The sequence below is a fragment of the Microcaecilia unicolor genome, chromosome 12 (assembly GCF_901765095.1).
Source record: "Microcaecilia unicolor chromosome 12, aMicUni1.1, whole genome shotgun sequence".
Lineage (NCBI taxonomy): Eukaryota > Metazoa > Chordata > Amphibia > Gymnophiona > Siphonopidae > Microcaecilia > Microcaecilia unicolor.
Genome location: NC_044042.1, coordinates 6,998,361 through 7,025,587, shown reverse-complemented (window position 1 = coordinate 7,025,587; position 27,227 = coordinate 6,998,361). Strand labels below are relative to the sequence as shown.

Genomic DNA, 27,227 nt, shown 5'->3' with positions numbered 1-27,227 from the left:
ACAACCTTTTCCAGAGGTGGGAATGTGGTAGAACAAGAGGACATGATTTGAGATTGCTGGGGGGGTCGACTCAGGAATAACGTCGGGAAGTACTTTTTCACAGAGAAGGTGGTAGATGCCTGGAATGCCTTCACGCATGAGGTGGTTGAGATGAAAATAGTAATGGAATTCAAAACTGCATGGGATAAACACAAAGGAATCCTTTACGGAAGGCATGGAACCAAACAGATTTAGCGGAGATTAGATGGCAACACCAGTAATTAAGAAGCAAAGACAATGCTGGACGTACTTCTACAGTCTGTGCTCTGATCATTGCTGGACAGATTTGGATGGGCTGGAGTGGGACTTCGATAACAACTTCAGTAGTTGGAGAACAAGGCAAGTGCTGGACAGACTTCTATGGTCTGTTCCCTGACAATGGAAAGGACAAATGAAGATCAAGTAAGCATATGTAGTATCACATCATACTTTATGCTATGAGTTTACCTTGTTGGGCAGACTGGATGGACTGTACAGGTTTTTATTTGCCGTCATCTATGTTACTATGTTATGTGATGCATGTTCAGCTGTTTTTTAACCCATTTCCGTATGTTTTACAGCTACCACCTTCTAAAGATCATGAGACTTCAGGTCATAGCAGTCTGGCTGTTCTGTTACCAGTGTCTATGCAATCTGCGTTCAGCACTTAACCAACCTAGGTTAGTATTTCTGCCACACAGTTAGCTCTGTTTAGCATAAAAAAAAGATGATTTAGCTTTGAAATCTATCCATATTGATAAAATATGACAAGACAACATAGGCAGTGGAATGGGCTCTGTCACTGGGGGTCATGGCTCAGCGAGTATTTTGTCCAACAGAACATAAGTATCTAGTCAGGGCAAGAGATTGATTTGTTTGAGGCCTTCAAGCAAATAGGTATTCCACTGCCCTCGCGTGACAAACTTTTCCAGTGACTGCTTAGGCTGGTGTTATGAGATACACAAGATTTTAATTTCTTCACACACAAAGTTTATGTGGTTGCCATTTTGGTCCACTTGCATGCCCAGAAATAAAAGTTGGGAAACAAACAAACAAAAAAAAAAAATACAATAGATTTTTATTCCACTGACTTAATATATTCCTTCCCAACTTTCAAAAGTAGACGGTTTTTATTGGGTCAAAACGTGATGAATGGAGACTGACAACAAATTTCAGGAATATTTTTCACACAGCATATAATTAAGCAGTGGAAGCTGTTGCTGGAGGATGTGGTTAAGATGACGTAACATAGTGGGTTTAGTAGGAGTTTGGACAAATTCCTGAAGGAAAAGTACATACAAAATTAACCAGGTAGACTTATTTATTTATTATATTTGTATCCCGCACTTTCCCACTCAAAGCAGGCTCAATGCAGCTTACATAGTAATAGGTAACGCAGAATTTTGTTATGTAAAGTAGGAATTTAAGTATAACATAATAGAAGGATGGATGGGTAGGTAGGTAGAGACAGGTGATAGAGAGAGGAGGGTAAGGTGGGAGATAGATTCTGGGTCAATGTCGTTTTCTCTTCAGTATACGTAAGGTAGATGGGTTCATGAGATTAAGGGTCAATGTCGTTTTCTCTTCAGTATACGTAAGGTAGATGGGTTCATGAGATTAATCTGGGTCTTTTGGGTAGGCTTGTTTGAATAGATGGGTTTTTAGTGCTTTTCTGAATGGTAGGTGGTCATGGATTGCTCGGATAGGTCTAGGGAGAGACTTAAGTGAGACATTGTTCATCCATGGAAATGAACTATGGGAAATAGATCTACCTTTTAAGATCAGTTGGGACCTTGTGATCCAGACTGGCCATTGTCAGAGACAGGTTGCTGACCTCAATGAATCCTGGTCTGATACAACATGACTTTTCAATTCTTGATACAACATGACTTTTCAGTTCTTGTGAAGACATATTTATATTAATAGAATACAGAAGTTTCATTTATTTCCTTTATGTAGAATTCTTTCTAAGACAGGCTATATAAAATCATTAACTCATGCAATATATATTGGGTGGGACCTACTTTTTTAATATTATAAAATAGTGCTTTTGGTCATACATTTTGTCTGTTTCAGTAGTTTTTACAGTTAATGAGAAATCACTGAAGACTACCATACTTTCAAATGTTTTTTTCTCAAAAGTACAAATCTTTGTACTGTAAAGGGAACTGACCATGCCTTTCTTACACTATCAGAGTTTTGCAGAATCTGACATTTTCTTTTCAGGTTCCAGTAAAAAATATTTTGTTGTGTCTCATTGGAATAGTTACTTCTTTTCTTTGTCTGTGCACAGACATGATGATGGTTAATACCTGGAGGTAGAGGACCAGCCCAAAGGATGGGACTTTGTGAGCGCTACCATGGGATACAGGCAAAAGGGTCCAACAATGTTAAGAAGGGGGCAAGACTGCAGCATTCAGGAGGTGAGCAGCAGGGACTATCAAGTAACTTCAAAGGATTCTCTGAAGGTAAAAAGTCTAGGCAAATCTTGCAATTAGATGTAGCGTAGTCAGTTGAGTTTGGACTTTGAAATCGATATGCACATCAAGAATAAGTCCTCTTTTTTTTTAAGCTCAATTTTGCCCAAAGAGAGGCTTAGAAGATCATATCAAGAACTTTATGTGTGTGTCCCTTCATAACACTGAAACAGCTTGAGGTACAGATATGAAATTTTGTGATTTTTGTTTACTAGGAAGGTAATTAGTGACGACATTGTGTGGGCAAAGGAATGGGATGTTATGGAGAGGTACAGCACTGAGGCCTTTGGAATGTAGAACTTTTCTATTTGTTTTAATATTTTGTTTTCCTTTGACAGTGAAAAAATTATTCATAACACTGTGTCAAGTTCCGTTCCTTATAGGAAAGGATCTTTCCTGCGATATAACTTTGGAATGCAATGAATTTATTAATCCAGTTGATCAACGGAAATACCATATTAAGTCTAATACTGACTGTAATTCCAACTTCGTGGTTTTATATTTTACAATGTCCCTATAATAGATTTTATGATGGGAAAACCACAAGGAAGTTGCACACGAGGCTGTTGGAACACAAGTCACGCATAAAAAGATCTAAAATAGGATCTCCGTTGGTAGCACACTGCAATTTTTAACTAAGCACGATTTTACTAATTTCCGGAGTTTTGTCATCGGATCAGGTTAACATCAGTATAAGAGGAGGTGACCAGGCTAGACATCTTCTCCAGCTTGAGCAACGCTGGATCTTTAAGTTACAAACTTTAGAACCCAAAGGTTTAAACACAGTGATCCAGTGGGCAACGTTTCTTTAAAAGTTTAAAGGGAAAATGACGTCATGAATTAACGAGCGTCTTCTTTAAAGACGGGCGCCATTTTTGATGTTTGACACTGTGGATCAGCATTAAGAATGAAGAAGCTGCAGTACAAGTAAGCACTGTTAAAACCTGTTTTAAAAACACAAGGAAAATAATTAGCGTCTTTTTAGAAGAAAGGTTCTTTAGATATCGGGCTGCTAAAGTGGTTAGGGTGGTGGACTTTGGTCCTGGGGAACTGAGGAACTGAGTTTGATTCCCACTTCAGGCACAGGCAGCTCCTTGTGACTCTGGGCAAGTCACTTAACCCTCCATTGCCCCATGTAAGCCGCATTGAGCCTGCCATGAGTGGGAAAGCGCAGGGTACAAATGTAACAAAAATAAAATAGATACTATTGGAGATTCTACATGGAATGTTGCTACTATTGGGGATTCTACATGGAATGTTGCTATTCCACTAGCAACATTCCATGTAGAAGGCTGTGCAGGCTTCTGTTTCTGTGAGTCTGACGTCCTGCACGTACGTGCAGGACGTCAGACTCACAGAAGCAGAAGCCTGCGCGGCCACATTGGTGATCTGCAAGGGCCAACTTCTACATGGAATGTTGCTAGTGGAATCTCAAATAGTAGCAACAGTGGAGGAGTGGCCTAGTGGTTAGGGTGCTGGACTTTGGTCCTGAGGAACTGAGTTCAATTCCCACTTCAGGCACAGGCAGCTCCTTGTGACTCTGGGCAAGTCACTTAACCCTCCATTGCCCCATGTAAGCCGCATTGAGCCTGCCATGAGTGGGAAAGCGCGGGGTACAAATGTAACAAAATAAATAAAATAAATGAAGAAAATTAAGATTAAATATCAGTGAACAACAAATAGGTTTTGCCATTGAATTTGGCTATTTGGCACTGTGAGTCAAGTGATGACAGGGGTTTGATGGGAATTTTTGGTTTATAATTGTCATGTGAAGTATAGCACCAGTATTATAAAGACAGAAGAAGTTGCAATATGAGTTGAGAAATGAAACATAGCACCAGCAACAAAATATGGACTTCCCTGATGAAGCCCGATAAAACCGATGGGCGAAACGGGATGTTAGCATCAAAATGATATCATTAAGAGAAGACAATTTAAAGACAAGTGTCTTTTGGATTTTTTTTATATTTGTGCTTATATATGCTATTTGCAACGTTTTGAATTAACAAACTGCAAGAATATATTGCTATACCCAATGATCTTTAAGACAAATGAGTGTAAATTGTTTAAATGGAAGCATTAAAAGAGGAAAAGTGAATACAATAGAGGGTTTTTGGCCAACGAAGAAAGGCTGTTCAGCGAGTCTGTAAATACAATAATAGTCAGACCGCTGACGTACAGAGGCATTTTCTCAAGTTGATAATTAAAAACATTTTTTTAAATGTAAAAAATCAATAAAATTTTGTTCTTGGAGTGTGAGGTATGAGAAAATTTGATATCATTGATGTAATGTATGAGACCAAAAATCAATATATATAAATGGCGAGTGTCGTACTCACTCGCAAATGCGCAGTAGAGACCCTCTCTGCCCCGCCCCCGCATCAATACGTGATGACGAGGGCGGAACAGAGGGTCTGTACTGTGCATTTGCGAGGGACACCGCCATCGCTAACGCTCCCCGACCCGGAGTCGCCACCGCCAGCCACCCACCTTCCACCCGGTCGGGCCCTCGCTCCGCTATTGAAACAGCGAGGGCACGCAGCACACAGCTCTACTGCTAAGCTGCCGTCGGCCTTCCTTCTTCTCTGCCTGTGTCCCGCCCTCGACGACGTTACGTCACACGAGGGCGGGACACAGGCAGAGAAGAAGGAAGGCCACGGCAGCTCAGCAGTAGAGCTGTGTGCTGCATGCCCTCGCTGTTTCAATAGCGGAGCGAGGGCCCGACCGGGTGGAAGGTGGGTGGCGACGGCTCCGGGGGGGGGGGGGACGAACCTGGAGGGGGAGCAGCAGCGGCAAACTCGGCGGCGGGGTGGGGGGCCTTTCAACCCCACCCCCCCCTCCTATACTAGCCCGTTTTTACGGGCTGAACAGCTAGTATTATAAAAAAGGCTAGTGGGTGGTACTAGGAGGTAGAAGTCATAATGAATTATTATGAAGCAGTCTTTGGTAAAAGCAAGGTTTTTAGCCTCTTCCTAAAATTAAGGTAGCTGTTTTCTGTTCTGATGGCAATAGGTTGAGTGTTCCATATTTTAACTCCAAGTACAGGGAACAGCTGTCTTCTGATATCGAGTTGTCTTTTGAAACGGTGACGCTAGCATCAGTTGTTCTTTCAGTCTTTTAGACTGGACCAGATGTAATGAAGCGATCTTAGCTGTTCAGAGGTGAAACCCTGTACGATTTGAAAAACTAAACAAGCAGCTTCGAACCTGATTCTTTATGCTATGAGAAGCCAGTGCAGTTTCTTGAGATGAATTGAAACACTGGAATATCTATTTAATATGTATATTAGTCTAGCATGTGGGTTGGAAGGACTCATGCACAGAGGGACGGATGAAGGGCACACACCTCCCTTTCTGTCTCCATCCTCCACCTTGCCCTGCCTTCCCACCCTTGCTATTTTCCCCCCATTTTTCTTTCTCCCTTCGTCTACTTCATCCCCTTCTACTCCGCATACCCACTTCACTGGCACTACCTTCAGCATCCACAGCTCATCCTTGGTGTGTGTGTCATCTTTAGCCATTTCTGCTCCACTGTTTCTGCTGCCTCACGGTAATGATGTATGGTCTTACTGCTGTCATTTCCACCTTTTCCCTTGGGTGCTGAAGGCTGGCCTCTCTGCCACCCACCAAAATATCCTCCTCCAGCGGCAGCTCCTTTTGTCCGTTTGGTGACAGAGATACTGTCCCTTTTTTCCTCTTAATTCTGTCAATCTGCTGCTATTGGCCCTGTTCCTTGGGTGGTTGGGCCTGGACACATAACTGCTCACTGTTCCTGCTCCCTTTCTAAGTCCCTCTGCATGTAGAAGCAAACAGTGCGTATGGATGAACTGATAAACCAACAGACCTATGGCCCAGCCTTCGACAACAGTCTGTTGAACAACATGGCAGCAGGTACTTTCTCTTGAAAGTAAATTTTTTTTTTTAATCATATCTTTTCAAAGTTTCAACTTTCAGGATGTGAGCTCCTTATGTAGGCGGTGTTCATCGTAACAACACTTCTCCGAGGACAAGCAGGCTGCTTGTTCTCACTGATGGGGTGACGTCCACGGCAGCCCCTCCAATCGGAATCTTCACTAGCAAAGTCCTTTGCTAGCCCTCGCGCGCACCGCGCATGCGCGGCCGTCTTCCCGGCCGAAACCGGCTCGAGCCGGCCAGTCTTCTTTTGTCCGCACTCGGTACGGTCGTGTTTTCGCCGTGTCGAGCCCCGGAAAGTCGACCTCGCGCGTCCAAATTCTGTTTGAGCGTGTTTTTTTCCTTCGGGAAAGCTTTGTTAGTCGGGAAGTGCTCCGGAAACCCTTCGACCGGGTTTCGTGTCAATCCTCCCCGTACTTCCAGCTTTTTGCCCCGGTAAGTTTTCTTTCGTCGTCGGGGTAGGCCTCTTTTCGGCCTCGGTCGAGATTTTTTCTCCCTCTAAATTTTTGGTGCTTCCATTTTCGCCATTTCGGCTTTTGATTTCGCCGGCGTGATTTTTCCGCCCATGACATCGAAGCCTTCCAGCGGCTTCAAGAAGTGCACCCAGTGCGCCCGGGTTATCTCGCTCACTGATCGACACTCGTCGTGTCTTCAGTGTCTGGGGGCCGAGCACCGCCCTCAGAACTGTAGTCTGTGTTCCCTTCTTCAAAGGCGGACTCAGGTAGCGAGACTAGCCCAGTGGAACGTGTTGTTCTCGGGCTCTTCGTCGGCATCGGCACCGGGATCTTCGAGTGCATCGACGTCGTCAGCGTCCAGACCATCTTCCTCGGCCGCCCCTGCATCGAGTGCATCGAGGCATCGGGCCTCTGCATCGGCGCCGAGACATCGGATAGCTGCATCGACGTCGGTGGTACCAGGACCTCGTCTGCTGATGTCGTCGGACGGTGGTGCATCGGGTGGAGTGCAGGTGAGGGCTGTCCATTCCCCTGCTGGTGGCGGTGAGCCCTCGGGTGGGTCTCCTCCTACCCTGAGGGCTCCTGCGGTACAGCCCCCCCGAGATCGACCTTCTTCAGTCTCGGCCCCGAGGAAGCGACGGATGGATTCGACGTCCTCCTCGTCGGTGCCGGGGAGCTCCGGTGACATGCTTCGGAAGAAATCGAAGAAGCATCGACACCGGTCTCCTCCCCATGTCGGCACCGAGAGCTCTGGGTCGCCGAGGGATTCGGCACCCAGCAGGCATCGGCACCGAGAGGACCGCTCACCCTCTGTTCAGGAGGTGTCGATGCGCTCCGCTCTGGACAGCCCGGTACAGCCTCCACGCCCGGAACAGGTACTGACGTCGACGCCTGCATCGACCTCACAGCCTTTCTCTACAGCCGCTCTAAACGAGAGCCTCCGGGCCGTTCTCCCAGAGATTCTGGGAGAGCTGTTGCGCCCTACCCCTCCGGTACCGGCGGTGCTTGCGCCTCCGGTACCGTCGAGCGTGGCGCCGGCTGGCCCATCGCCCAGGTTGAGGTCCCCGACGTCGGTACCCGCGTGCGGTACCGACCGCGGCCACCTCCCAGGAAGGCTCCCCGACTACGTCGGCGGAGGGAGCTTCGCCGATGCGGGCGAGGGAGTCTACCTCTCGACGCCCCCATCGTGGACGTGGCTCCACTGAGTCGAGCAGGGCGAGGTTGCAGACACAGGTTCGTGAACTTGTATCTGACACCGAGGGTGAGGCCTCGTGGGAGGAAGAGGAAGATCCTCGATATTTCTCTGACGAGGAGTCTGAGGGTCTTCCTTCTGATCCCACTCCCTCTCCTGAAAGACAGCTTTCTCCTCCCGAGAGTCTGTCTTTGCTTCCTTTGTCCGGGAGATGTCTACGGCCATCCCCTTCCCGGTGGTTGTGGAGGACGAGCCCAGGGCTGAAATGTTTGAGCTCCTGGACTATCCTTCTCCACCTAAGGAAGCGTCCACTGTTCCCTTGCACCATGTCCTGAAAAAGACATTGCTTGCGAACTGGACCAAGCCATTAAGTAATCCCCACATTCCCAAGAAGATCGAGTCCCAGTACCGGATCCATGGGGACCCAGAGCTGATGCGCACTCAGTTGCCTCATGACTCTGGAGTTGTGGATTTGGCCCTAAAGAAGGCTAAGAGTTCTAGGGAACATGCTTCGGCGCCCCCGGGCAAGGACGCTAGAACCTTAGACTCCTTTGGGAGGAAGGCCTACCATTCCTCTATGCTCGTGTCCAAGATCCAGTCTTACCAGCTCTACACGAGCATGCACATGCGGAACAATGTGCGGCAGTTGGCGGGCTTGGTTGATGCTCTTCCCCCTGAGCAAGCCAAGCCTTTTCAGGAGGTGGTCAGGCAGCTGAAGGCGTGCAGAAAATTCCTGGCCAGAGGAGTTTATGACACTTTTGATGTTGCGTCCAGGGCCGCTGCTCAAGGTGTGGTGATGCGCAGGCTCTCATGGCTGCGCGCCGCCGACCTGGAGAATAGAATCCAGCAGCGGATTGCGGACTCGCCTTGCCGTGCGGACAACATTTTTGGCGAAAAAGTCGAACAGGTGGTAGAGTCTCTCCACCAGCGGGACACCGCATTCGACAAATTCGCCCGCCGGCAGCCTTCAGCTTCTACCTCTACAGGTAGACGATTTTTCGGGGGAAGGAAGACTGTTCCCTACTCTTCTGGCAGGCGTAGGTACAATCCTCCTTCCCGACAGCCTGCGGCCCAGGCTAAGCCCCAGCGCGCTCGCTCTCGTCAGCAGCGTGCGACTCAGCAAGGCCCCGCGGCTCCCCAGCAAAAGCAAGGGGCGAGCTTTTGACTGGCTCCAGCAGAGCATAGCCGACATCCAAGTGTCCGTGCCGGGCGACCTGCCAGTCGGAGGGAGGTTGAAAGCTTTTCACCAAAGGTGGCCTCTCATAACCTCCGATCAGTGGGTTCTGCAAATAGTCCGGCAAGGATACACCCTCAATTTGGCATCAAAACCTCCAAATTGTCCACCTGGAGCTCAGTCTTACAGCTTCCAGCACAAGAGGGTACTTGCAGAGGAACTCTCCGCCCTTCTCAGCGCCAATGCGGTCGAGCCCGTGCCATCCGGGCAAGAAGGGCTGGGATTCTATTCCAGGTACTTCCTTGTGGAAAAGAAAACAGGGGGGATGCGTCCCATCCTAGACCTAAGGGCCCTGAACAAATATCTCGTAAAAGAAAAGTTCAGGATGCTTTCCCTGGGCACCCTTCTCCCCATGATTCAGCAAAACGATTGGCTATGCTCTCTGGACTTGAAGGATGCCTATACACACATCCCGATACTGCCAGCTCACAGACAGTATCTGCGATTTCAGTTGGGCACCCGCCACTTCCAGTACTGTGTGCTACCCTTTGGGCTCGCCTCTGCGCCCAGGGTGTTCACCAAGTGCCTAGCTGTGGTAGCAGCGGCACTTCGCAGGCTGGGAGTGCACGTGTTCCCATATCTCGACGATTGGCTGGTGAAGAACACATCCGAGGCAGGAGCCCTGCAGTCCATGCAGATGACTATTCGCCTTCTGGAGCTACTGGGGTTTGTGATAAATTACCCAAAGTCCCATCTTCTTCCAGTGCAGAACCTCGAATTCATAGGAGCCCTGCTGGATTCTCGGACGGCTCGCGCCTATCTCCCAGAGACGAGAGCCAACAACTTGTTGTCCCTCGTCTCCCGGGTGCGGGCGTCCCAGCAGATCACAGCTCGGCAGATGTTGAGATTGCTGGGCCACATGGCCTCCACAGTTCATGTGACTCCCATGGCCCGCCTTCACATGAGATCTGCTCAATGGACCCTAGCCTCCCAGTGGTATCAGGCCGCTGGGGGACTAGAGGACGTGATCCACCTGTCCACGAGTTTTCTCAAATCCCTGTATTGGTGGACGATTTGGACCAATTTGACTCTGGGACGTCCCTTCCAAATTCCTCAGCCACAAAAAGTGCTGACCACGGACGCGTCTCTCCTGGGATGGGGAGCTCATGTCGATGGGCTTCACACCCAAGGAAGCTGGTCCCTCCAAGAACGCGATCTACAGATCAATCTTCTGGAGTTACGAGCGATCTGGAACGCTCTGAAGGCTTTCAGAGATCGGCTGTCCCACCAAATTATCCAAATTCAGACAGACAACCAGGTTGCCATGTATTATGTAAACAAGCAGGGGGGCACCGGATCTCGCCCCCTGTGTCAGGAAGCCGTCAGCATGTGGACCTGGGCTCGCCGGAACGGCATGGTGCTCCAAGCCACATATCTGGCAGGCGTAAACAACAGTCTGGCCGACAGACTGAGCAGGATTATGCAACCTCACGAGTGGTCGCTCAATTCCAAAGTGGTGCGCCAGATCTTCCAAGCGTGGGGCACCCCCTTGGTGGATCTCTTCGCATCTCGAGTGAACCACAAAGTCCCTCAGTTCTGTTCCAGGCTTCAGGCCCACGGCAGACTGGCATCGGATGCCTTCCTCCTGGACTGGGGGGAGGGTCTGCTGTATGCTTATCCTCCCATTCCTCTGGTGGGGAAGACTTTGTTGAAACTCAAGCAAGACCGAGGCACCATGATCCTGATTGCTCCTTTTTGGCCGCGTCAGATCTGGTTCCCTCTTCTTCTGGAGTTATCCTCCGAAGAACCGTGGAGATTGGAGTGTTTTCCGACCCTCATCACGCAGGACGAAGGGGCTCTTCTGCATCCCAACCTCCAGTCTCTGGCTCTCACGGCCTGGATGTTGAGGGCGTAGATTTTGCCTCTTTGGGTCTGCCAGAGGGTGTCTCCCGCATCTTGCTTGCTTCCAGGAAAGACTCCACTAAGAGAAGTTACTTCTTTCATTGGCGGAGGTTTGCCGTCTGGTGTGACAGCAAGGCCCTAGATCCTCGCTCTTGTCCTACACAGACCCTGCTTGAATACCTTCTGCACTTGTCTGAGTCTGGTCTCAAGACCAACTCTGTAAGAGTTCATCTTAGTGCAATCAGTGCATACCATTACCATGTGGAAGGTAAGCCGATCTCAGGACAGCCTTTAGTTGTTCGCTTCATGAGAGGTTTGCTTTTGTCAAAGCCCCCTGTCAAGCCTCCTACAGTGTCATGGGATCTCAATGTCGTTCTCACCCAGCTGATGAAACCTCCGTTTGAGCCACTGAATTCCTGCCATCCGAAGTACTTGACCTGGAAGGTCATTTTCTTGGTGGCAGTTACTTCAGCTCGTAGAGTCAGTGAGCTTCAGGCCCTGGTAGCCCAGGCCCCTTACACCAAATTTCATCATAACAGAGTAGTCCTCCGCACTCACCCTAAGTTCTTGCCAAAGGTCGTGTCGGAGTTCCATCTGAACCAGTCAATTGTCTTGCCAACATTCTTTCCCCGTCCTCATTCCTGCCCTGCTGAACGTCAGCTGCACACATTGGACTGCAAGAGAGCATTGGCCTTCTACTTGGAGCGGACACAGCCCCACAGACAGTCCGCCCAATTGTTCGTTTCTTTTGATCCCAATAGGAGGGGAGTGGCTGTAGGGAAACGCACCATATCCAATTGGCTAGTAGATTGCATTTCCTTCACTTACGCCCAGGCGGGGCTGGCTCTTGAGGGTCATGTCACGGCTCATAATGTTAGAGCCATGGCTGCGTCGGTAGCCCACTTGAAGTCAGCCTCCATTGAAGAAATTTGCAAAGCTGCGACGTGGGCTTCTGTCCACACATTCACATCCCATTACTGCCTGCAGCAGGATACCCGACGCGACAGTCGGTTCGGGCAGTCAGTTCTTCAGAACCTGTTTGGGCTTTAGGATCCAACTCCACCCCCCGAGGGCCCTGTTTGTTCTGTTCCAGGCTACACTCTCAGTTAGTTGGTAAAATTTTTTTAGGTCAATCTCTGTTATGTCCTCGCCGTTGCGAGGCCCAATTGACCATGGTTGTTGTTTTGAGTGAGCCTGGGGGCTAGGGATACCCCATCAGTGAGAACAAGCAGCCTGCTTGTCCTCGGAGAAAGCGAATGCTACATACCTGTAGAAGGTATTCTCCGAGGACAGCAGGCTGATTGTTCTCACAAACCCGCCCGCCTCCCCTTTGGAGTTGTGTCTTCCCTTAAGAGTATTGTCTTGCTACATACTGGACTGGCCGGCTCGAGCCGGTTTCGGGCGGGAAGACGGCCGCGCATGCGCGGTGCGCGCGGGCGCGCGAGGGCTAGCAAAGGACTTTGCTAGTGAAGATTCCGATTGGAGGGGCTGCCGTGGACGTCACCCCATCAGTGAGAACAATCAGCCTGCTGTCCTCGGAGAATACCTTCTACAGGTATGTAGCATTCGCTTTCTACTGATAAGCACATTCTCATCTGTCCATGGGAGAGATTTTCTAGCAGGCAAACATTGTTGTGCTCTTACCGGGGATCTATGTTGTATTGAACAGTACTGTGCTGATAAGCAGCTGTGATCTTTCTTCCTAGGAGTCATAATATAACAATATGGCTGGCAATAGTGATTGGGTATACGAGTACATCACCATGAGGAACTGTGCCAGCACTTGATATTAAGCAGTCTCAGCAACTGCAATTCATTGCAGAATGTTATCACAGTAGTCTAATTGCTTCCAAACACCTAAGCTTTGATTGAACCCCACATCAAATACACTATACAATCCTGCTTATAATCGAATGAGAAAAACGCCCAAGTTCCGACCTAAATCGGGAGATGGACGTTTATCTCACAAAAACGAATAAAGCGGTATAATCGAAAGCCGATTTTTGGACGTTTTCAACTGCAATCCGTCGCGGATGCGGACAAAGTTGATGGGGGCGTGTCAGAGGTGTGGCGAAGGCGGAACTGGGGCGTGGTTATCTGCCGAACAGAGATGGGCGCATTTCACCGATAATGGGAAAAAAGTATGCGTTTTTAGCTAGAATTTAGGACACTTTTCTTGGACCCTGTTTTTTCACGAATAAGGCCCCAAAAAGTGCCCTAAATGGCCAGATGACCACTGGAGGGAATCGGGGATGACCTCCCCTGACTCCCCCAGTGGTCACTAACCCCCTCCCAGCACAAAAAATGAAGTTTCTCAACTTTTTATTTTCACCCTCAAATGTCATACCCAGCTCCCTGACAGCAGTATGCAGGTCACTGGAGGAGTTGTTAGGGGGTGCAGTGGACTTCAGGCAGGTGGACCCAGGCCCATCCCCCTTACCTGTTACAATTGTGCTGCTTAATGCTTATTAGTCATCCAACCCCCCCAAACCCACTGTACCCACATGTAGGTGCCCCCCTTCACCCCTTAGGGCTATAGTAATGGTGTAGACTTGTGGGCAGTGGGTTTTGAGGGAGATTTGGGGGGCTCAACACACAAGGGAAGGGTGCTATGCACCTGGGAGCTCTTTTACCTTTTTTTTTGTTTTTGTAAAAGTGCCCCCTAGGGTGCCCGGTTGGTGTCCTGGCATGTGAGGGGGACCAGTGCACTACGAATCCTGGCCCCTCCCACGAACAAATGCCTTGGATTTATTCGTTTTTGAGCTGGGCGCTTTCATTTTCCATTATCGCTGAAAAACAAAAACGCCCAGCTCACACATTGTTGAATAAAACATGGGCGTCTATTTTTTTCGAAAATACGGTTCGGTCCGCCTCTTCACGGACCCGTTCTTGGAGATAAACGCCCATGGAGATAGGCGTTTTCGTTCAATTATGCCCCTCAATGTGTCCCACACAGTCTCTGTGCTTACTATTATCCATGTGAGCAGGGTGCAGAAAAGGAAGATAAACGATTTCCCAAGGTATCCAAGCTCTGACAACTGGAATGAAACCTTGAGTGAGAAAAGGACTCAGAGAGGTGACGATTCAGCGTTAGCTGCTGTCGTGAACACTGTAAAACTGAGGGAGGGAGAATGGGCGTAGAAAACTTTCTGGAGGGAGTGGGAGCCTTTCACCTCATTTCCTCTTTGGGAGTATCTCGAGACTTTCTTCAGGGTACATAGAAATTTGGTGGCAGAACCTAGGCAAGACTGTATGAAGAGACCTCGCAGATTTTCAGCATTAACCCCCAGTCTCAGTCTCGAAGCAAGCACCTGTTAATTACATTAACATGTAAATAATCCACTGGTATGTTTAAGAGAGGATGTGGAAGCCATCACACCAAACCTGATGCAGAAAACATAAACGTAATGCTAAAAAGAGACCTTAAAACAAGAGAGGAGTTGAAAGTTGAAATGGCCAGGGGGAACAGCCTTAGCCAGATAGGCTGTCCTGAAGCTGTGTGTGAAACAGATATGCTTCACAGGGAATAGTTGCTAGGTGTGACGCACCGTAGCTACAAACTTAATGAGACACTTGGAGGAGACAGAATTGAATAAACGAGCAGGAAAAAGAAGAGTCCAGCCAGGTTCCCAAAGTGCATGCACAGACTGCTGCCTTAACTTCTTCTTGATCGGTAAGACAGAGGGGCTTTCACCTGGATGAGTGAGGTACTTTCTGTTTATGCTACTACTACTAATAGCATTTACAGTGGGGGAAATAAGTATTTGATCCCTTGCTGATTTTGTAAGTTTGCCCACTGACAAAGACATGAGCAGCCCATAATTGAAGGGTAGGTTATTGGTAACAGTGAGAGATAGCACATCACAAATTAAATCCGGAAAATCACATTGTGGAAAGTATATGAATTTATTTGCATTCTGCAGAGGGAAATAAGTATTTGATCCCCCACCAACCAGTAAGAGATCTGGCCCCTACAGACCAGGTAGATGCTCCAAATCAACTCGTTACCTGCATGACAGACAGCTGTCGGCAATGGTCACCTGTATGAAAGACACCTGTCCACAGACTCAGTGAATCAGTCAGACTCTAACCTCTACAAAATGGCCAAGAGCAAGGAGCTGTCTAAGGATGTCAGGGACAAGATCATACACCTGCACAAGGCTGGAATGGGCTACAAAACCATCAGTAAGACGCTGGGCGAGAAGGAGACAACTGTTGGTGCCATAGTAAGAAAATGGAAGAAGTACAAAATGACTGTCAATCGACAAAGATCTGGGGCTCCACGCAAAATCTCACCTCGTGGGGTATCCTTGATCATGAGGAAGGTTAGAAATCAGCCTACAACTACAAGGGGGGAACTTGTCAATGATCTCAAGGCAGCTGGGACCACTGTCACCACGAAAACCATTGGTAACACATTACGACATAACGGATTGCAATCCTGCAGTGCCCGCAAGGTCCCCCTGCTCCGGAAGGCACATGTGACGGCCCGTCTGAAGTTTGCCAGTGAACATCTGGATGATGCCGAGAGTGATTGGGAGAAGGTGCTGTGGTCAGATGAGACAAAAATTGAGCTCTTTGGCATGAACTCAACTCGCCGTGTTTGGAGGAAGAGAAATGCTGCCTATGACCCAAAGAACACCATCCCCACTGTCAAGCATGGAGGTGGAAATGTTATGTTTTGGGGGTGTTTCTCTGCTAAGGGCACAGGACTACTTCACCGCATCAATGGGAGAATGGATGGGGCCATGTACCGTACAATTCTGAGTGACAACCTCCTTCCCTCCGCCAGGGCCTTAAAATGGGTCGTGGCTGGGTCTTCCAGCACGACAATGACCCAAAACATACAGCCAAGGCAACAAAGGAGTGGCTCAGGAAGAAGCACATTAGGGTCATGGAGTGGCCTAGCCAGTCACCAGACCTTAATCCCATTGAAAACTTATGGAGGGAGCTGAAGCTGCGAGTTGCCAAGCGACAGCCCAGAACTCTTAATGATTTAGAGATGATCTGCAAAGAGGAGTGGACCAAAATTCCTCCTGACATGTGTGCAAACCTCATCATCAACTACAGAAGACGTCTGACCGCTGTGCTTGCCAACAAGGGTTTTGCCACCAAGTATTAGGTCTTGTTTGCCAGAGGGATTAAATACTTATTTCCCTCTGCAGAATGCAAATAAATTCATATATTTTCCACAATGTGATTTTCCGGATTTAATTTGTGATGTGCTATCTCTCACTGTTACCAATAACCTACCCTTCAATTATGGGCTGCTCATGTCTTTGTCAGTGGGCAAACTTACAAAATCAGCAAGGGATCAAATACTTATTTCCCCCACTGTATATAGCGCTACCAGATGCACACAGCGCTGAACATTTGACATAGAGAGACAGTCCCTGCTCAAAGAGCTTACAATCTAGGTAAAATAGACAGACAAGACATTACGGGCAAGGGAATTACAGGGTAAAGAGGAATAGGGGAGGAGGAGGGCAAATGAGTAGCGGGTAGGAGCCAAAGGCAGCAGTGAAAAGGTGAGCCTTCAGCATAGGATTAAAAACAGGTAGAGATGGAGCTAGACGTATGGGCTCGGGAAGACGGTTCCAGGCATAAGGTGCAGCAAGATAAAAGGAATGAAGTCTGTCCACTTCTGCCTGTGAAGAAAGGGGCCTGTATTGCCCTGATGTAAATAGAAATTCCATTCTCTTTCTAGATTAACCTATAGTTCCTCTTCCTTACGCCCTGCGATTCTGTTGCTTTAATATATCTTTACTACTACTACTACTACTACTTGACATTTCTAAAGCGCTACTAGCATTACGCAGCGCTGTACAATTTATGCTGAGCAGCTTGGTCCTGTGGAGCACTGCCCGCTCCTTAACGTCCTGCGACAGAGGTGATAGTGCTTTGAAAACATAATTCTGTCCATATAGGAAATCTGTAACCTTCGTGGTTGCTCTTCATCGTGCTTTAAGTCATGCTCAGGTGTGTAGTGTATTCTCTGCTCAGAGGCAAGAGTCCTTCTGGATTCAAGTCTTTGGGTGATCTGACACTTGCTCACAGATAGAAGCTTTAATGAAATAGGATACATTTTCTGTGCTGTTTTGTTTTCTTAAACATTCTTCTGGTAGCTCTTAAGTGATTATGAACTTGCCAAGCTATTGTAAGTATATGTAATTTATCTTTAAAATCAAGCGTGGTACTGGAAGATCCGAGGGTAGCCAATGTAGCACCAATTTAAAAAAAAAAAAAAAAGGATTCCAGAGGTGATCTGGGAAATTATAGACCAGTGAGCCTGATGTCGGTGCCCGGCAAATCAGTAGAGACTATTATAAAGAACAAAATTACAGAGCATATACATAAGTGTGGATTAATGAGACAAAACCAACACGGATTTAGTCAAGGGAAATCTTGCCTCACCAACCTTCTACATTTCTTTGAAGGGGTGAATAAAATGTGGATAAAGGTGAACCAGTCAATATTGTGTATCTGGATTTTCAAAAGGCATTTGACAGAGTACCTCATGAAAGACTTGTAAGGAAATTAGAAAGTCATGGAATAGGAGGTAATGGCCTATTATGGATTAAAAAGTGGTTAAAAGATAGAAAACAGAGAGTAAGGTTAAACAGTCAGTATTCTCAATGGAGAAGGGTAGATAGTGGGGTTCCCCATGGGTCTGTGTTGGGACAGCTTCTTTTTAACATATTTATAAATAGTAACATAGTAGATGACGGCAGAAAAAGACCTGCACAGTCCATCCAGTCTGCCCAACAAGATAACTCATATTTGCTACTTTTTGTGTATACCCTACTTTGATTTGTACCTGTGCTCTTCAGGGCACAGACTGTATAAGTCTGCCCCGCCTCCCAACCACCGGCTCTGGCACAGACCGTATAAGTCTGCCCAGCACTATCCCCGCCTCCCCACCACCAGCCCCGCCTCCCACCACTGGCTCTGGCACAGACCGTATAAGTCTGCCCAGCACTATCCCCGCTTTCCAACCACCGGCTCTGGCACAGACCGTATAAATCTGCCCAGCACTATCCCCGCCTCCCAACCACCAGTCCCGCTTCCCAACCACTGGCTCTGGCACAGACTGTACAAGACTGCCCAGCACTATCTCTGCCTCCCAACCACCAGCCCCGCCTCCCGATCTTGACTAAGCTCCTGAAGATCCATCCCTTCGGCACAGGATTCCTTTATGCTTATCCCACGCATGTTTGAATTCCGTTACCGTTTTAATTTCCACCACCTCCCGCGGGAGGACATTCCAAGCATCCACTACTCTTCGTGAAAAAATACTTCCTGACATTTTTCTTGAGTCTGCCCCCCCTTCAATCTCATTTCATGTCCTCTCGTTCTACCACCTTCCCATCTCCGGAAAAGGTTCGTTTGCGGATTAATACCTTTCAAATATTTGAACGTCTGTATCATATCACCCCTGTTTCTCCTTTCCTCCAGAGATGGGAATAACTAGTGAGGTAATTAAATTTGCTGATGACACAAAGTTATTCAGAGTTGTTAAATCACAAGAGGATTGTGAAAAATTACAAGAGGACTTTACAAGAGTGCGAAACTGGGCATTCCAATGGCAGATGATGTGTAACGTAAGCAAGTGCAAAGTGATGCATGTGGGAAAGAGGAACCCAAGCTGTAGCTGTGTGATGCAGGGTTCCACATTAGTAAGTCACCATCCAGGAGAAGGATCTAGGTGTCATCGTTGATGGTACTTTGAACCCCTCTACTTATTGTGCAGCAGCAGCTAAGAAAGCAAATAGAATATTAGGTATTATTAGGAAAGGAATGGAAAACAAAAATGAGACATTATAATGCCTTTGTATCGCTCCATGGTGCGACAGCACCTCAAATTCTGTGTGCAGTTCTGGTCACTGCATCTCAAAAAAGATATAGCAGAATTAGAAAAGGTACAGAGAAGGACGACAAAAATGATGGAGATTTATTTATTTAAAGGGGCAAGGACAAATCAAACTCGGGTACACCTACCCATTTTCAAATCTCTGCTTAAAACTCACCTCTTCAATGCCGCGTTCGGCACCTAACCTCTCGTGAAATATAGTATTACCTACCAGACTGACTCTACACTTGTCTTTAGATTGTACACCTGTCTTTTAGATTGTAAGCTCCTTGAGCAGGGACTGTCCTTCCATGTTAAATTGTACAGCGCTGCGTAACCCTAGTAGCGCTTTAGAAATGTTAAGTAGTAGTAGTAATATAAAGTATCACATACCATGTAAAATGAGTTTATCTTGTTGGGCAGACTGGATGGACTGTACAGGTCTTTATCTGCCATCATTTACTATGTTACTATATGTTACTGTGTTACTCTTTGGGGGTCTACATGGAATGTTGCTACTAATTGGGATTCCGGAATCTTAGAACTTTTAGTACAAGAACAGTGCTGGGCAGACTTCTACGGTCTACGCCCTGAGAATAGCAAGGACAAATCAAACTGGGGTATACATATAAAGTATCGCATACCATGTAAAATGAGTTTATCTTGTTGGGCGGACTGGGTGGACCATACAGGTCTTTATCTGCTGTCATTTACTATGTTACTCTTTGGGATTCTACCAGGAATTCTGCTACTAATTGGGATTCCGGAATCTTGTAACTCTTTAGGATTCTAGAATCTTCAGAACTTTTAGTACAAGAACAGTGCTGGGCAGACTTCTACGGTCTACGCCCTGAGAATGGCAAGGACAAATCAAACTCGGGTATACATATAAAGTATCGCATACCATGTAAAATGAGTTCATCTTGGTGATCCAGGGGAAGACCAAACAACCAGTACTGACCTCTGTGATTTTTCTTTTCTCTTTCTTTCTGTGAAAATGAGAACTAAAACTGAAAATTGATGCTATAACAATATTAAATTTCCTTTATAAAATTCATTGTATTATGTATGTTCTTTTGTAAACCACTTAGTTCACGTGGCATATAAGGTTTTAAAATAAATAAATAATAAGTTGACATTCTTTTACTTTGTCATTGAGAAGTGAGAGTCTTGGTTCTTCCAAGTTGGCAATGGATAGAAATCACCAATTCAGTAGACTATGGCGAGTTGCTGGTCTTGAGTCCAGTTCCTGGTAAATATTTATCTGCATCACTAAATATCGTCTTCTAGTAAAAAAAGGCCCATTTCAGTAGGCAATGAAACGGGCGCTAGCAAGACAATCCCCCACCCTCCCTCGCTGTCTCGCGCTGTCCCTTCCGAGACCCACGCCCCCCCTCCCTCCCTCCCTTCCGAGTTCCAGACCCCCTTCCTCCCTCCCTCCCTCCCTCCCAGTTCAAGGCCCCCTCACGCCCCTTCCACCGAGTTCCATGCTCCCCCCTCCCTCCAATTTCAACACTCCCCCCCCCTCCATGTTACTGACCCCTGGACCCCCCTTCTGCGACCCTCTCGCCCCCCACCTTTCTGCCAAAAACCCTCCCCCGCCGCGTACCTGTGCTGACGGGGGACCCCAACCCCCAACAGCCGAAGTCCTCTTCTCGTCTGCGCTGGCATTGCTTGCTGAATGGTCTGTTCAAGTTTCTGTGCGTGCATCTGAGACGCACGCACAGAAACTTGATCAGATCATTCTGCAAGCAACGCCGCGGCAGCCAAGAAGAGGACTTCAGCTGTCTGGGGTTGGGGTCCCCCGTCAGCACAGGTACGCGATGGCGGCGGGGGAGGGTTTTTTGGCAGGAAGGGGGGGTTGAGAGGGTCGCGGCAAGGGGGTCCAGGTGTCAGTAACGCGGAGGGGGGTGTTGAAATCGGAGGGAGGGGGGAGTCTGTAACTCGGTGGGAGGGGCATGAGGGTGCCTTGAATTGGAAAGGAGGGAGGGGGGGTTGGTGCGCTGAGGGGAGGGGGGGCTTTGGTGATGTGCAATGTGGGGGGGGGGGGGGCTCCTCCCGCAGCCAATCTGGTGTCTCCTTTCCGGTGACGTCAGCCTGGCTTCGGAGCTTAGCTCAGTAACTCCGAAGGAGCCAAGGACACAGGCAGGCCCATTAGAACGTTGGCGGTGAGAATTATTATATAGGATATTACTGTATACTGTTCGCAGTTACATTAATTATTAGGCTACTGGGCAGTGTCCAGCTAAAGCCCTGGGTGCAGTTTCAAAGTCTGACCGCTACATGATAGGTTGGTTAGGGCACGGTGTAGACTTTGGGGAAAGGGCTAGACTGAGCACTGTTGTCACAGTGACACCTGGTGACCATTCAGAAGCCAGTAATGGAGTTAACAGTTGAATCCTGTGCCCGATGTTCAGCCACAGTGTGTAAGAAAATAGATGAAACAGCTCTCTGATAAGGATGAAAGGAAGAGACACTCACCTGAGTATGCTGTGGATTCTTGAAGTGTTGGTTTATTTTCTGCTGTAGCTCACTGACATGGCTTGGAGGAATACAAAGGGTGTCCTGCCAAGTCAAACACAAGTGCCTGTGAGGAGAGTTTTCCCTGTCGAGGTGCAGGTCTTTGCAGTGACAGATGTCTGTTACGCCCTTGCTCAGCTTTTGAGTAAGGACCAGGACGTTCTTTTAATTCTCTGCAAGTCTTTTATATCCTGGAACGTAAAGCTTCACTGAGTTATTCAACCTGCAGCTACAGTGTTCATACAGGGTCATGACTAATGCCAACTGTTTACGTCTCTGGGGCGTAGTAGCCCACCTCCTCCAGTGGTATTAATGTACTCCCAGTTCAAGGAAAACAAGAAAGCATAACATTGGCATCTACTACTACTACTTATCACTTCTATAGCGCTACAAGGCATACGCAGCGCTGTACACCAAACAAGAAAAAGACAGTCCCTGCTCAAAGAGCTTACAATCTAAATAGGACAGGCAAACAGACAGAACAACTGAGAGGTAAGGGAAATTAAAGAGGTGGGGATAAAAGGGTACAGGGGAAGTGAGTAGTGGTTAGGAGTCAAAAGCAGCGTTAAAGAGGTGGGCGTTTAGCCTGGATTTGAAAACGGCCAAGGACGGGGCTAGACGTACAAGCTCAGGAATTCTATTCCAGGTGTGAGGTGCAGCAAGATAAAAGGAATGGAGTTTGGAATTAGCAGTAGAGGAGAAGGGGACAGATAAGAGAGATTTATCAACAGAACGGAGTACCCGAGGGGGGGCGTAGGGAGAGACAAGAGTGGAGAGGTACTGGGGAGTGGCAGAGTGAATGCACTTGTAGGTCAGTAAGAGAAGTTTGAATTGAATGCGGAAACGGATAGGGAGCCAGTGAAGTGACGAGGAGAGGGCTAATGTGAGCATAGCGACTGGCGGAAAATGAGTCACGCAGCAGAGTTTTGGACTGATTGAAGAGAAGAGAGATGGCTATGTGGGAGGCCGGTGAGAAGCAGGTTGCAATAATCTAGGTGAGAGGTGATAAGAGTGTGGATAAGGGTTCTGGTAGAGTGCTCAGGAAGGGACGGATTTTGCTGATGATATAGAAACCATCTAGGACCAGATTCAGTAAATGATGCCCAAAGTTAGGTGGTGTTATGATCTGCGCTAATACAGTATTCTGTAAAGGATGCTCCGCGCAGAGCACTTTTTATTTACCGAATACTATCTTAGCACGCTTCCCATTGCCTAACTTCTTGCCAAAAGCGGATCTAAGTATTCTATAATATGCCTAATTTCTGGGATCGCCCCTGACTCGCTCATACCCCTCCCATGGCCACACCTCTTTTGAGTTGTACGCTACAACATTTAGGAGCACTCGTGGTAGACTACACCGTAGGGCAGATCCACTCGTAACTCCAAATGAGTGCCGGTTAACTCCAGCTATTGATTAACACAGTGGTTCCCAAACCTGGACCTGGAGGGCCCCTTCAGCCAGTCAGGTTTTCAGGATATCCACAATGAATATTCATGAGAGAGATTTGCATGCACTGCCTCCTTGGTATGCAAATCACTCTTGTGAGTATTCATTTTGGATAGCCTGAAAACCTGACTGGCTGGGGGGGGGGGAGCTCCAGGACCAGGTTTGGGAACCACTGGATTAACACCTCATCGGTTAGTTTGCGTGCGGATCTGTGATCCACGTCCGAATTTGTGTCCCCAACGTTTGGTGACCTATATAGAATCCAGAGGCTAATGTACAGGTGAAACGGAGGGGGGGGGGGGCCTCCAGGACCAGGTTTGGGAACCACTGGATTAACACCTCATCGGTTAGTTTGCGTGTGGATCTGTGATCCACGTACGAATTTGTGTCCCCAACCTTTGGTGACCTATATAGAATCCAGAGGCTAATGTACAGGTGAAACCCCCTAGCGTTATGGAAGCTCAGAGGATAGACTGAGGAATGGCTCGTTGTTTTTATTAATTTCTGCCGATGAGTATATTACACGGTCTGCTTTGGCACGTGGCACTTGTAGATAGAAGCTATAGACACAGATGTGCAGTAAAGAGAAAGCTGCCATTCCATGTATTCTCCAAGCCATTCATTTGAGCTCAGTACCGTTCCTAAGTGTTATTGCGGGTCATTGCGGTCAGTCTTCCGTGTTTTTATTTTGGTAACACTGTGGTTGCAGAACTCTTTGTGCTAAATGTCTCCGTTAAAAAGTTGAACATTTATACACAGACCAAGGGAGCAGGGCTATGGTGTCGTAAGCTGTGCCTGGTGGCTAGGAAAAGCATCTTACAGAATTGGATATCTCTGGATCCACCATCTTATTGGCAGTGGAGGAACCAGGTACATTTGTTAGGAACGTGGGAAGCCAGAGAGGCGAAGGGATCCCCGAAACGGAAAAGAAATTTTCTACAAATTTGGAATCCGTATGTACATAGATTGAGCCCTCGCGGGCGTAGTCTACTCCTTAATTTGCTGTAACCTCGTACGAGGTTTCTGGAGGAGCTCCTGTGTTCCTCCCTGAGTAGTAGTAGGCTCCCTGGGTGGGGTGGGAGCCCGCCTGGACACTATCAGAGTCCAATCCAGGGGGTCCGGGGGAGGAGGAGGAGAGGTTTATAGAGGGGAGGTAGGAGGTGGGGGACAGTCTATAGGGTGGTGGGGGGAGGAAAAGGAGGAGGGGGTGAAATGTTAAATTATGATGACGAGTTGTACGGTACTTTATTGTGTTGTATTATCTTTCGGAAAAAGTCTGTTTTTGCCCAGTTCTGTCATCAATAAAAAGTTGAAATTTAAAAAGTTAAAACATTTATGAGCACTGATGCCCTGAAGTGAAAAGGTAAGTTTGGCGCTCGGAAGTCTTCCTTTAGCTTGTGCGAGGCATTGAACCCGTCTGACGGGATGTTTAGCTTATTCTTTTTGTGGTACACATAGGTGCTAAAAAGTGACCTGGCTGTTGCTGCCCCTTGAGGCTGAAGTGGGGGTTAATCGATAGAGTGGTATCGGGGTTAAAGGAGAAGAATGCTTTGCTCTTTAGTCGGGGTTGTCATGCAGCTCAACTGTTATCAGAAGTTTAGAAACCAGTACTACCTGGGATGTATTAGAGATGAAGCATCTGGTGTCATTGGTGTTAACCATTTCTGTACTGCCTGATTCACAGTTTGGCTACAAGGAGGATGGTGGGAGCGACAGCATTTTTTCTAAACTGAAGATAACATGAAGCCAGAAATATCAGTTTAAGGCGGGAGGGGCTTGCAGGGAACAGATGGGAAGTGGGGTGAAGAGAAAACATGGTGTACTATTCCTCCGAGTCTTGCCTGTGATCTGACTAGAAACTGCTAGTGAAGCTGCTGAAGTGTTTTTACACTGTGGTTGGGACATAGGATATGACACACACATTCTGTTGTGTCTGTTACACCATAACACGGTAATTTAGGATAAATATGTAGTAACTGACCAGGCTCTGTGGCAGGCTGCTGCGTGTAGAATAAGTGGTGCCAGCAGCTGCTAAATCAGACTTTTTAAGAGGCAGGTGGCGAGGTCTTTCGCTCTGAAAGAAGAACCAAATTAAGAGGGCAGCGACTTCTTTCCTGACACTTAAAAAAGAAGAAGAAAACTCCTAAACCTGGCTGTAACAATCAGATGTGAGTTTTACACACAGCACTGGCAACGGTATGGAATTATTGTGCTGGCCCCGAATCAAGGTCTGTGCTATTCTTTGGTTACTTTCCATGTGGTGAACTTTATGGTGCGTCAGACCTACGTCTGTTATTGAGCTGTATTTGCTTGACCTCCGGCTTGAAGGATAGACGTGTGACTGATTAGGAAAACTCTGGGCTGTAGATTTCCCAGTTCTGTAAGTAAAGGAAGGGGTCACTTTAACTGAGCCCCCTCAAGATGAAATGTTTTTGGGTTGTTTTTTTTTTTAAAGTGCAAAAACCAGCAGTGTAGGCACCTAACAACTGCCCTGCAGCATGTGAGGCAGAATAGCGTGACTCTGTCTACTGCATGAATTAAGTACTATTCTCCCTCGCGGAGGACCTGGGAACTTTTACAGAATCATACCTGCCCAACACTCCTGCCAGCCAACATTCAGACAGAACAGGAAGACAAGCAGATAAGTAGCCAAGCCAAAAAAAAAAAATGACTGTATAAATTAAATTAAAAAAACAAACAAACAAAATAAAAATTAGTGAACAAACAAGAACATTTTTAGCTTGCAGACTCTGAAAATGACTGAACAGGAGCCAAACTGGTTTCTGCCCTCACTACCAAGGTTAAGGACAGAGGTAACCTGAGTGGGAAGAACTCGAGAATAAGAGCCATGTGTCCAGCTAGCTCTGAATCTGGTGGTGGGGCTAGAAAGGGCTCTGGAAAGCTCAGAATGATGCATGGGGGAGGGGGGTCCCCCGATGACCCTAGAATGGCACTTTCATCTCCTGCCAAAAAAAACAGCACCACGGGCCTTTAAAAATGGAACACAGTTCTTTAATGAATGAGCCTTGACAAAAAGACCCAACACGGGCCGTGTTTCGGTGACTAGCACCTGCGTCAGGGGTCACAGTGATGACGTGGAAAACTTGGGGAATAACTCGAATATATTCCTCTACAATATATTATTCCTTACCCCACGTCCCATATAGTAACAGCTACAAAGCACCAAGGCACTTTCACTTTCTGTATCCGTCGGGTCTTTTTGTCATGGCTCATTCATTAAAGAACTGTGTTCCATTTTTAAAGGCCCGTGGTGCTGTTTTTTTTGTTTGGACTTTAGTTTGTACTTCGTTCCCTCTCTTTTGTTATATCCACTTTCATCTCCTGCACCACAAGCACTGTGCCTATTACCATAGGAGCCAACTTTTCAAAATTATTGGGGGTGCTAAGCCCATTGGAAATAACCCCTTCCTGGACACATACAAGGAATTTTCTCAATATTGGGGGGTGCTCAAGCACCCACAGAGTCGGCTCCAATGCCTATTGCCAGAACCAACTCATCACTTTCTGGGAATTTGTCAAGAAATTGAATATTTCTAAGATTATTGCACCTAATACGTTTTTTTTCTTGCGAACAAAGAATGATTTACAAGCACACGTCACTGTTGCTGCTGGCCTTACCATAAAAAATTCACCCCTGTATGACACTTTCCTGACTGGATTACCTTTAACGTTTCTTTAACTTTCTAGTGTTCCAAACAGGGCGGGCCCAGGGTAGAAATTTAGGAGGAGATCCCAAAGCCCACCAGCAGGTAAAATTGAGGCCTGGCTGCAGCTTGGGATCCAGTGCAGTTACCCTGTCTGTACCTCCTTAACGCTTGCTCGAGAGGAGCTTCGTATGTGTGTTTCCTTTGCTTGGGTTCACCTCTGAAGCCAGCGCTTGGTGTAGTTTGGTGCTGTCACGGCACTCCCCTGATCAAAGGTTGTCAGACTCTCTGCCGTTCTCTGTTTCTTCTTTTCTTTTCCAAGAAAATGAGTGCAGCATTCAGAAAGAAGTAAATATAATCTCTTTTGGCTAAAGCTTCAGACTTTTTTTTTTCCCCCCCTTAAGCTGCCTGACAAACAACAGTATTACATAAAAGTGTTGGAGAGTGGTAGCCGTGTTAGTCCACTCTTAAGGTTATCAATAGAAATCAAACAAAATAAAACATGGAAAAGAAAATAAGATGATACCTTTTTTATTGGACATAACTTAATACATTTCTTGATTAGCTTTCGAAGGTTGCCCTTCTTCCTCAGATCGGAAATAAGCAAATGTGCTAGC

General features: G+C 47.2%; 1 long non-coding RNA gene across 1 annotated transcript in view; it reads left to right on the top strand.

The window, feature by feature from the left end:
* The first annotated feature begins 603 nt into the window (after window positions 1-603).
* Window positions 604-27,227, top strand: part of LOC115482169 — a 40,256-nt gene continuing 13,632 nt past the window's right edge. The window contains exons 1-2 of the long non-coding RNA XR_003944037.1: window positions 604-698; window positions 2,312-2,441. This is a non-coding gene — a long non-coding RNA (uncharacterized LOC115482169). The remainder of the gene's footprint in view (window positions 699-2,311; window positions 2,442-27,227) is intronic.